This window comes from Carcharodon carcharias, chromosome 11 (assembly GCF_017639515.1).
Source record: "Carcharodon carcharias isolate sCarCar2 chromosome 11, sCarCar2.pri, whole genome shotgun sequence".
NCBI lineage: Eukaryota > Metazoa > Chordata > Chondrichthyes > Lamniformes > Lamnidae > Carcharodon > Carcharodon carcharias.
This window is the reverse complement of record NC_054477.1, coordinates 141,343,216-141,356,092: the sequence shown is the minus strand read 5'-3', so window position 1 is coordinate 141,356,092 and position 12,877 is coordinate 141,343,216.

Sequence of the window (12,877 nt, the reverse complement as noted above, 5' to 3'; positions counted from 1 at the left end):
TAAAAGAGCGATGAGGCTCATTTCTTTTCACTCAATGGGGTCATGAGTCTTTGGAACTCTCTTCCTGAAAAGGTGGTGGAAGCAGAGTCTTTGAATATTTTTAAGGTGGGGGTGGATAGATTCTTGGTAAGCTGGGGGTGATATCGGGGGTAGGTGGGATGCAGATTTCAGGTTACTATCAGGTCGCAACGATCTTAGTAAATGGCGAAGCATGCTCAGGGGGGCTGAATGGCCCAATCCTGCTTTTTGTTCGTGTGCTTCAGTTCACCCGAGCCCCCTCCATCTACTTCATTTAACCCTATGAGTATACCCTGTATTCCTTTCTCCCTCAGGTAATTGGCTAACTTACTCTTAAATGCATCGACATTATTCGCTTTGACTATTCCATGTGGTTGTGAATTCCACACTCTATCCGCTCTCTGGATGAAGAAGTTTCTCCTCAGTTCCTACCAGCATATAAGACTAACCCATTTTTTATGGACCCAAATATCATGCTTTTGCATTTACTCAACATATAAGTCAATCTTCCTTTTCAGCCACAAAATGCATTACTGACAGTAGTGGTCAGCCTCTATTTTTCACCCACAAATGCATGTTTTATATATTGGTATCTTATAACAGGGTGCAAGGGACCAAGCAGGCGACATGGGCCATGTTGTGAAGATGCAAGGAAATTTAAAGCACCCCCATTCTTTGCATTGGTGCTGATGATATTTCAAAATGGCGAGCCCCCACACTGGTGGCTCACTTATATTCAGAATATAAATCGACACCCCCGCCACCATTTTTGGAGAGATTTTTCGAGACTTCAAATATCAACTTAAAGGCTGGCATGTACAGTAATTGAATTTATTATTGACTATCTTATATGTATGGTACCTAGTTTTGGACTGCCCCACAACTGGAAGCATCTTCCCTGCATCTACCTTATCAAATTCCTTCACAATCCCACAGCCTTCTCTCTTCTAGACAAAAGAGCCCTAGCCTATTCAAGTGTTTCCTCATGGTTATAATCTCTCGTTTCTTGTACCATCCTTTTTTGTCCCTTCTTGAGTGGTCCTTTATCCTTTTTGTACTATGGGGACCATAACTGTGCACAGTGCTCTAATGTAGTCTAACTAAGGTTCTGAAGTTTATCATAACTGCATGAATCATCAGTACCTCAAGAGGAATATCAAATAATGAGCCACTGCGTTCTCGGGAACCCAGTGGTAGTGAGAAACATATAAATCTTTAATCCCTTTCAAAAAAAATAAATCGAATAAAGTGATGAAAGCAACATGTTGGAATTAAAATCAATTAATCATTTGCAGCCTTCCCCTTTATGCAGCATGGGAGTTTAATGCAGACTATCATTGATTTCATTTCCAAATGTTTCTCTCATGTCCTTAGTCAATGTATTTTTTATTTATAGACTGGGGGAAAAAAAGAGAAACGGAGAAAACTTACATTTACATAGCACTTTTCATGAGTGCCAGATGTCTCAAAGCACTTTACAGTCAATGCAGTGTGTTTTGAAGTGTAGTCACTGTGGTAATGTAGAAAATGCAGCAGCCAAATTGCACTTAGCAAACTCCCAGAAACAGCATTGTAATAATGATCAGCTAATCTGTTTTTTTGTGATATTGATTGAGGGATAAATATTAGCCAAGGGACCAGAGATAACTCCCCTGCTCTTCTTTGAAATAGTGCTATTGGATCTTTTACATCCACCTGAAGAGGGGCCTTGGTTTAACATCTCATCTAATGCACCTGGCAGAACAATCATGCACAATTATCATTCTTTCTCTTCCAGAACAAAATGACATGTAAAGAGGGAGCAGGATCAGACTGCATGCAATTACTCCCCTTGAGGTAATGCTAGTCATAATCAGGAGGGGAGTGTGTTGAATATGCTGTGGCTATTGACAGAGCAGGGGACATATTACCACTCCAGCTTCCTTACAGATGCATAACCAGTCCTGATTTCTAATATCACAAACTGTTCCTCGTTCCCAAGCTCCATGATGGCCCCCTTACACACATTCTCTGATGGTGGCCACACACAATAAACCTAACACTTCTAGCTTTATCATTGCAGCCTCCTATGAACAAGAATCACCTTGAACCCCTGGAGAAAGAGCAGGAGGAGGAGGAGAACGAGGAAGAATATACTGTGCCAATGGCTAACGTTGTGGGCACCAGCTCCGAGACCTGCAGGATAGAAGACTGCTCATCACAGTGAGTAGAAGGGACATCACAGGTACCACTTCGCCTGGGGGTTGAGTGTTAGGGCAAGGTCACATACAAGATCTTCTGTAGTTATATGAAATGAGGACCTTGTAGGGCTAAGCTTCAAAAGAAGGTGGATGGGTTTGACAAACCAAATGCTTGGTGCAATGGACAGCCTGACTGAAAACTTATAGAGTGTGGCTAGGGGGAATGGAGATGTCACCTCTACCTTAGTCCATAGTGAGCAGGTTATTGCTAAGCAAGTGCCGCTTGACAGCAGAGTTGATGGCTCCTTCTATTACTTTACTGATGATTGAGAGCAGACTGATGAAGTGGTAATTGGCCAGGTTGGATTTGTCCTGCTTTTTGTGTATTGGACACACCTGGGCAATTTTGCACATAGCCGAGTAGATGCCAGTGTTATAGTTGTACTTTGCTTGGGGTGCAGCAAGTTCTGGAGCACAAGTCTTCAGTACTATTGCCGGAATATTGTCAGGGCCCAAAGCCTTTGCAGTATCCAGTCCTTCAGCCACTTCTTGATATTATGTGAAATGAACCAAATTGGCTGAAGACTAGCACCTGTATTGCTGGAGAGCACAGGTGGAGGCCAAGAGGGATCATCCACTTGGCACTTTTGGCTGAAGATTGTTGCGAATACTTCAGCCTTATCTTTTGCACTGATGTGCTGGGCTCCTCCATCATTGAGGATGAGGATATTTGTGGAGCCACCTCCTCCAATGAGTTGTTTAATTGTCCAACACCATTCGCGACTGGATGTGGCAGGACTGCAGAGCTTAGATCTGATCCGTTGGCCATGGGATCATTTATCTCTGTCTATCACTTACTGTTTATGCTGTTTGACACAAAAGTATTCCTGTGTTATACCTTCACCAGGTTGCCACCTCATTTTTAGGTACGCCTGTTGCTGCTCCTGGCATGCCCTCCTGTGCTTTTCATTGAACCATGGTTGGTCACCTGGCTTCATGGTGATGGTAGAGTTGGGGATATGCCAGGTGGCAGATTGTGTTTGAGTACAATTCTGCTGTTGCTTGATGGCCCACAGAGCCTCATGGGCATGCCCAGTCTTGAGTTGCTAGATCTGTTTGAAATTTATCCCATTTAGCACAGTGGTAGTGCCACACAGCACAATGGAAGGTATCCTCAGTGGGAAGGCTGGACTTTGGCTCCACAATGACTGTTCGGTGATCTCTCCCACTGACACTTTAGTGTACAGATGCATCTGTGGCAGGCAGGTTGTTGAGTGTAAATATGTTTTTCTCTCTTGTTGCTTCCCTCACCACCTGCTGCAGACCCAGTCTAGCAGCTATATCATTTTGGACTTGGCTAGCTCGGACAGTAGTGGTGCTACTGAGCCACCCTTGGTGATGGACATTGAAGTCTCCCACCCAGTGTACATTCTGCACCCTCTCCACCTTCAGTGCTTCCTCCAAGTGGTGTTTGACATGGAGGAGGTCTGATTGATCAGCTGGGGGAGGGTGGTACGTGCTAATCAGCAGGAGGTTTCCTTGCCTATGTTTGTCCTGATGCCATGAGACTTCATCAGGTCTGGAGTTGATGTGGAAGAATCCCAGGACAACTCCCTCCTAACTGCATTCCAGTGTGCTGCCACCTCTGCTGGTTCTGTCCGGCTGCTGGGTCAGGCAGGACAATCCGAGACCCGTGGTGGTGTCTGGGACATTATCTGTAAGGTTTGATTCTGTGAGGATGACTATGCCGGGCTGTTACTTAACTTGTCTGTGAGACTGCTCTCCCAATTTTTGCACTAGCCCCTCAGATGTTAAATAGGCGGACTTTTCAGGGTCGACAGGGCTGAGATTGCCATTGTAACAGTTTGTAACAACTGAGTGGCTTGCTATATCATTTCAGAGGGCATTTAAGAGTCAACCACATTGCTGTAGGTCTGGAGTCACATGCAGGCCAGACCAGGTAAGGACAATAGATTTCCTTCGTTAAAGCTCATTAGTGAACCAGATGGGTTTTTACAACAATCGTTTCATGGTCATAATTAGACTTTAAATTCCAGATTTTTATTGAATTCAAATTCCACCATCTGGGGATTCGAACCCGAGTCCCCAGTGCAATACCCTTTGTCACTGGGTTACTATTCCAGTGACAATACCACTATGTCATCGTCTCTTCCATTATTCACTCATCAGGACAGATGTAAAAATGCCAAATTTCAAAAGGAACAACAATTTATGCTGCATGAGAAAGGGGTGTTGATTGATTGGGAAGTTGGTTCTGATTTGTCGATATGTTACCATGGTGAATGCACCTGGGAGCTATTGTCCCCTAAAGCATGTGGGGATTATAGTTCCCAGGTGCAATTACCATGGCAACACATCAACTAATCAGAGCTGACTTGCCAACCAATCAGCACCCTTTTTTCATGCAGTGAAATTGTTGTTCCCTTTGAAATTTGGTAATCTTACATTTGTCCTGATGAATGCAAGATGAAAAGTTTTGAAAGCATGTCTCTTTTTTTCAGCAATAATCATATACTCATGAAATATTCAAATAGTAGTATACTCCTGATCTCCCAATGTTACTTTAGTGAGAGTCACCAAGAACCCTGAAGAAATAGCATGAACAGCTATAGTTATGGTGGGAGATATGAAAACCTTTGCAGTAATTCTACCCCATCTAGATAACTATATTTACCACAGGTTTTAATCTGTTTTATTGATGTAGTTCCAAAAGACTAGAAATTAATTTTCAGAATGCCTCCTTTAAGCATTGCACAAGTGTGACTCTCACGATGTTCCATTAGTAAGAAAGTTCTATTCCTAGCATACAGCTACCATAATACAAAAAAATCATCTAAATGATTTTGTAAAGTTAACATTTTGAAAAATAAGATGCCATCCAAACATGATATGACTTGACTTTTACATGACATTCATGCACCCTATATTTTCACTTGATCTTATGAGAGTTTGTACTTAAGCAGTGACAACTTTGGCAGTACTGAAAGCTTTGAGCAAGCAGATTGTGGTTAAAAAAATCTGGCTATACTGGGAAAAAAAAACCCAAATTCTGAAAAAGAAAGCTTTTGGAAATACATAGGACAGGTTAAAACACCATTATAAAGGTCATAATGTGATTATATAGCAAAAGCCTGAACACCATTTATTTGCAGCAACTGGTTATCTGACCCAGTGTGATTACTGATTTCATTTTAGTATATATTTTGTTTTCCCTGCATTTATTTATTTATTTTTAGACAACAACTTTCCTCTATGTCGGGGAAATGGAACCCCGGTCTCCTACCTGACAGGCAGGGATACTAACCATTGTGTTAACAGGCAGTTTGCACTTATTTATTAGTGTTTAATGCAATGAGACTCATAATTAATACCTGATCAGTGATGAAAACAAGATCCTTTGCTGACACTGACACAGAAACATTATCTGTGTTTTACAGAGTGGGATATTTGAAGCTGAGGAAGAATCACAGAAAGACGATGGTCAATTATATCAATCGGGACATAGTTCAGCGTTTCCCTGAAACCAGTCAAGGAGTTACATGGCTAAAGTTCAGGGTAATTTGTCAACTCTTTTGGCTGAGAGGTGGAGTCAAACTCCCACAAAATCTTTTGCAAGCAGCCACTTAAAATCCTGGGCATAGCAATGGCACTTCTACTTGGTAAACTGTGTCTGACAGTGTAGTAGGCAATTCGGCAGTGGTCCATCAACATTTGGAGAGACCTTCCCAGCCCCAAGATTTATTTTATTGTCCATTAATTTCCTGCTCATAACAGTAACATTTGCAAACACATGTGTGAGAACTATTCTTAAGTACATCTAATAAACTGTCAATGACCAGTTGAAGACATCAAATAATAGCCAAATAAGCACAGTGTGAATTCCTGGGCATGCATGACCAACTTGACGATCATTAAATTCTATTTGATTTATGGTTTCTTCTCCATGTTTTACCTTACAAGTGAATGAAAATACTTGTGGAGAAAATCAAATTTAATGTCTGCCTGTTTAAGAAACTGATTGTTGGAAAATTGTGATGTTTCCTTATTTTTTGGAAATGACTGAAAAAACACTAAATAATGTATCATTGACCAGAAAAGGTAAAACATTCATTAAGAGACCAAAATAACTGATTTCCTTTTATTTAGTTTCTGTACCATTCTGTGAAGTAACCTGCTTTGAAATGAAGGAAAAGCAGATTTACTAGGAATGCTATTTCAATCTTATCCATTTTCATTCTGGCTGCAGTGGTCAGCTGTGACACAACAACTGCAAATGAAACATTTTAGGAGAAAATGCCAATATTCTTGCAAGATTCAACACAAAAAAATTCTATAACAAGCGGCCTTCTCAGGAATATTGGACAGATTGAACAAAAATAATGGGCAGCTCCTATTTAAGGCTCATTGGGGTTAGATCTTGACTTTGTGTATAAATTGGAAGGGATGGAAAGCAGGCTGCTGACTCATTATCAAGCATTTTACACTATCACACAAAGTAGAGCTCGACTCCATTAATGATGGACATTTTGAGGAAAACTGTTGCTCTTGTAACATTATTAGCAATTCAAATTAAAATTCACATGGCTTGGTGAAAACTCTACAGTTGTATTATCTTAATTTTTCTTATACTATTTTGACCTTTATGTTTTGTGGCCGTAATTATATGGTATGATTTTCATGTCATGACATGCATGCCTCTTTTATGTTTTGGATAATTTGAATAAATATTTTAAAACTAATATTTTATTAATATTTTAAAGATAGTCTCACAGGGTCAAATTCCAGCTCTCATATGTTATTCTTTAAACCTAACCACATTTGAATCCAATACTAGTTGCATTAGTCTAATTTCTAAGTTAAGTCTATTAAAGGACAAGTATATAGTTACATTTCACTCAGGCACTATGTGTCTTTTTTCTATCTTGTCCACATAGATTCTCTGCCTAATTACCTTCTTTCTCACCGTCTTTTTCTCTTCCCCTTGCTGCTTACTAATGTGACCCTCATTGTTCTTTCAGGTGTCTCACCATTCCTCCCCTGGCATTAGAAAATTCCCTTCTGCTATTTTTCCCAATGGACCCTTAATCCCCATCTGCTGAATTGGTTGATGATTTCTCCATCTCCATCTTCTTTCCCTTGTTACCAGTAGGTATCCATTGCATTGCTTTCCTTCCCACCCTTTTTCTGATACTTAGCGATTCTCCAACTGCTCTGCCTCCTGGTTTGTCTCCCTCTCCCAATTCCCCATTCCAACTGTCTGCGTTCTCCAACTGTTCTTTTCAGCTGTTCTTTTCAGATGCCAACTTTGTCAAACAACCATCTGCTATTATGCAGCTTTGTTTTATGCAGATAGAACAAATTTTTTTTGTATAGGCTGCCATTTTTCCTCTGGTATAAATTGCTAGGTAGAAAATGATTTGTGCTTTAGATTCAATTAATATAATCATTAATTCTTTATAGATGTGCCTTATTCTGTGAAGAGTCACAGCATACATAATGTTAGTACTTAGCACAGCTGCAACTTGTAGTACAGAACAAACACAAATGGAATCACAATGCAAGATGAAACATGTACTCTGAAAAAGTTGCAAAATACAATCTACAGTACCGCAAATGATCAAAGATGTATAAACCCTTAAAAATGGTTTCACTAAGTCATTCAAATTGGCTACATTTTTATCAGTTGAACTACAGCATTGCTGCTGGCAAGTGCCTTACACAATGTAAAGCCAAGTGTCTTTTATACATTACGTAAGGTTTGAGGCTCAATAAGCAAACTGCTGTATTAAATTGCTTTATAGTTCTACATCTTACACTTACACAACAGTCGAGAATACAAATGTCACTCTGAGGTGTGGGACTGAAAAAATAAGTAATATAGGCTTACCTATAACAAAATAAAACAGGCAATTTACTATCGGTCTTTGCTTTCTTCTTTTGACTTAAAATGACGCAGCTAATATTTCAAATTGCCTACAGTGCAGTTCTCGAATATTGTATGAAATATTTGAAGGCTCCTTCATTCTTCGACTGTCAGCAACTCTAGGGAATTCCAAGCTCCCTGGGGTTGCTATATTTTTATTGAAATTTCAGCTCACATACTATGGTACTGAACAAGCAACATTATAATACTATGTCAGCAGTACATCTAAGGCACTGATGTTACTACAAAATAAATGAGGAAAAGTAATTACATTAAATAAAAAAGCTCAAATCAGGTCTCATCTGGCCTCCTGGGGTTCATTTCTTCCCCTACCTTTTGCTTTTTATAATTCAACTTTATTGTTACATCCTTTCTAAATAATGTACTTTCATTTCTTTATGACATATTTTTAAGTTTTATGCCACCCATTTTATAGTGCTACCGGCATTTTTTCTATTCCATTAGTGTGCTCCATTTCATTAAAAGTTGCCCTCTGGTTCATTAAATACCAGTCCAAAACCTTTCATCCAATGGTTGGAAGCTTATGACATTAAGAATTTATGGCTACAATACTAATGTAATGGTGGCTTCTGAGAGGGATGTTGAGGTGGAACTGCATGGTGGAAACCTAGAAATCAAGTCAGCATGCCAGACTCTCTGATTTCAGCTTGACGGAGGCAATGAATTTTGATTTCCAGTCTTCACATCAAATACCCTGAGATCATACAACAGCTTCATACCCTTTTCATTTGGCTTGCAGGGCATCATGCACAAGGCAAGTTTCACTGGACATGCATGAGGACAGTTCCACCAGGACTACTTGACGGCGTCCATGGAGCCTCAAGCAAGACTCTCAACGTGTATAGATGATTAGTTGTTTGTAGGACTGTTTTGTGTCAGTGACATTGGGGAGGTGAGGGCGAAAAGTGAATATTCAATGTCATTCTGACTTTGCTTCACTAGTGAAACCTCAATGAAACTTGCCCTAATGAGGGCATCCCTCCTGGACAGCAATGTAAACAACAAGAAGCCATCAATGTCCTCATCCTTCCTGTCTTCCACTTCCTTCTTCTTCTCCCCCTCCTCGGAATCACTCACTGAGGATTTGTGTTCTTCAGCTTGTTCCTCCCGAAAGTCCAAACCTCACATTGCATAATGTTTTTCAGAGTAAAGCACTCTCAACATCCATTTTGGACACCCTGGCTGGTGAATTTTGAAGAGTGTACTGAGACCTGTCCTAAGACCTGAAGTGTATTTCAGCACACCAATGGCTTGTTTGATCATATGTCTGGAGGGTCATATGACAATCATTATAATACTGGTGAGCTTCATTGGTTTGATTTATGATGGGTGTCAACAGTATCCTTTGCCTACTAGCAATGGCCCCTTAAGTGGGATTGCAGGTGGAAAGGCGCAGAGAGTTTGGATTGCGGCTGTACCAATACACCACAGCAGCTCCCTGGGAATCTTGTCCAAGATGTCTTTTTGTGGTTATGGAGCAACTGTTCATTGATGGAGTGGAAGACATGTGATTCACAAATAGTTTTGGTTGATCTGATGGTGCCTGGATTGCAGCTGGGAGGTAATGTTGTGGTGAGGATATAAGGAATCTGCAACGGGATATAGACAGGTTGAGTGAGTGGGCGAAGCCTTGGCAGATGGAGTTTAATGCAGGAAAGTGTGAGGTCATGCCCTTTGGTAGGAAGAATCAAAAGGCAGGTTATTATTTAAATGGAGAGAAACTCCAAAACAAATGCAGCACAGAGAGATCTGGTGTTCTTGTGCATGAAACACAAAAAGTTAGCATTGCACGTGCGAAAAGTAATTAAGAAGGCAAATGGAATTTTGGCCTATGTTGCTAGGGGGTTATAGTTTAAAAATAGGGAAGTCTTGTTTCAACTGTACAGGGTGTTGGTGAGGCTGCACCTAGAGCACTATGTACAGTTCTGGTCCCCATATTTAAGAAAGGATATACTAGCATTGGAGGCAGATCAAAAGAGATTTACTAGGTTGATTCCTGGGATGAAGGAGTTGACTTATCAAGGACGACTAAACAAGTTAGGCCTTTATTCATTAGAGTTCAGAAGAATAAGGGGGTGATCTTATTGAAATGTACAAGATTCTGAGTGGACTTGACAGGTTGACAGGGTAGTTGTTGAGAAGAAGTTTCCCTGGTGGGGGAATCTCAAACTAGGGGACATAGGTACAGAATAAGGGGACACTCATTTAAAACTGAGGTGCAAAAGAATTTCTTCTCTCAGAGGGTGGTGAATGTCGGGAATCCTCTATCCCAGATAGTTGTAGAGGCGAGATCACTGAAAATATTTAAAGAGGAGATAGATAGGTTTTTGAAATATCGGGGAGTTGAGGGCTATGAGGAGCTGGCACGAAAGAGGAGTTGAGGCCTGGGGCAGATCAGCCATGACCTTATTGAATGGCAGGGCAGGCTTGAGGGGCCAAAAGGCCTACTCCTACTTCTATTTCTTATGTTCTTATGTGTGTAGTCAATGACGCCCTGCACCTGTGAGAAGCTGGCAGAGCCGCGAATCCAAATGCTTGCTCATTCTGACTGGTACCCTCACAGGTGAAGTTTACATAATTGCCAGCCTTAGTGAACAAACCACCCAGGACACAACCTTGTTTACTTGTAGATTGCCTGCACGAAAGTGCAGAATGTGTCTCTGGCAGCTAGAGCTCTGGAAGGATCTGGAGGTGAAAAAGCTGAGGGTGGTAGTGACTTTGACAGCTGCTGTAAGTGTGTGGCCACTGGGTTCAGTGGGGAACAGGCCATTTTCTCAGAGGCAGCAGGTTGGAGCTCACTTTCTGATACACTCACATTTTTACCAGGTTAAATCTGCCAGCTGCAAGCAAATCCACAGGCTGCTCCAGGTTACAAGTCTGCCTTATAATTTTACCGTCTTTCTCAGTGTTTTCTTTGCTTGAGGGGTAAAAATGTGAGATTTAATTCTCATGATTCACTAGCAGCATAGAGTTAAAAGTGAGTGCATTATAGAAATTATAGGGCAATTTATGAGGTTGTTTTTACTTTTGGAGTAGTATCACAGGTTTGAATGTTGTCCTTAATAAACTTTATCCAAACAGTCTCACATGACACTGAACAATGAGTTCATTACTTTGGAATCATAACACCTCCAGATGACATCCTCCCTTCCCCTCAGCTTTGCAGGTTCACACATGCAACAAAATTACATTTTCAGGTTGTTACCACAGGGAGGAGAACTGCATTGGAAAGAAGCAGTGTGCTGTGAGCTAATCAGACACAGCCCAAAGCAATAATGAAAATAGAATTAGGATGGACATTCCTGTTGAATCAGCTGACCAGCATAATTGAAATGCAGACATTGCCAGGAAATAAAATGAGTCTCATGCAGAAACATGCTGGTTGGAAGTAGGTTGTCTCTGTGATGGAGATAGTCTGGGGTTTGAAGTTTAGCTCAATTTGAATAGGACGTTGAGAGTTTGCATGGCTAAGCAGCCTGAGCAGATCTTGAGGGGGATGGATAGAGTCAGTAACAATGGCAAAGGCTGAAAATTCTGGATTCAGTGTCTTCAGATGGAAGAAATTTTGACTTATCCATAACGTCAGCATCCATTTTAACTCTGGTTGGGAACCAGGCATTAACAAGGCAGGATGAGTGTCCAGCTCATATACTAAGGTCTGCAGGGATTTTAAACTCGGGCTTCATTTGCTAGCGCACAACTGGACTTCCACCACCTGAAACCAAGTGCAACCATTGCCTGGTTGAACAGTGGGGGTGGGGGGGCAATGGGTTCGGGCAGCAGGTGACCACCCATTGGGGCCTACAAGAATGGTCCCTAGAAGAAGGTATATCCATCAGAGGGGATTCCTCATCAAGATGGGGAGGGAGGGGGAATCCAAAACAGGGATGGTCAGTATATCCTCGGAGACCTGGTGAAGCATTTCTGCTCCTCCTAATGACATTTTTTAAAACAAAAGCTTACCTTGGCGATACTCTTCAGTCCCTGGGTGTTGCTTCTGGCAGGGCATGCCTAGCAGCTAGAGAGCAGCCACCACATGCTCACTCACTCTGTCTTTAGTTTAAAATGGCAGACCAGAACTCAATAATATAATAGGGGCCTGGCGAGTATATTTAAAGAGGACCCCACTGGTTTGGGCCAGGTGTCCTTGCTGTCTGCAATTTTAATTTTAAGTCAGCCACATCAAGTCAGGAACAGAGTGGTTAAATCCCATGAGAAGTGGGTAAGTATTCAGAGAACAAGAAAGCTGGCCAATCTATTATGCTGTGCCTCAGAGTTATGCAGAGATGACACTCAATGCCAGGGGCTGGATTTTACGGGCCTGGATTTTACAGCCCTGTCATGGCGTGTCTCTTCCCAGCAGATGCGGTGAGCCTTTTAAGTCTCCATTCAGTTCAGCAGGACCATAATATCCTGATGGGTGGGAAGGGCCATAAAATCCTAACCTAGGTTCTATGTGTGAACAGGAGCTTTATTGCAATGCTTTTAAAATGTCAGCAGCCTCATGCTTACTGCTTGGTTTCTGTTTCTTTAAGCAGACCGACAGTCTTGACTCACAGCACAAAGCATACTGAACAGTCAATCTACACACTCAATCAGACAACAAACTAATTGAAAAATGACCACAACATGGACTGTTGTCTTCCCTCCTGGAGAGTTAGTCACTCTTGCAACACCCTCCTCCTGAACCATCAAAACTGTAGTTAGCACCTCA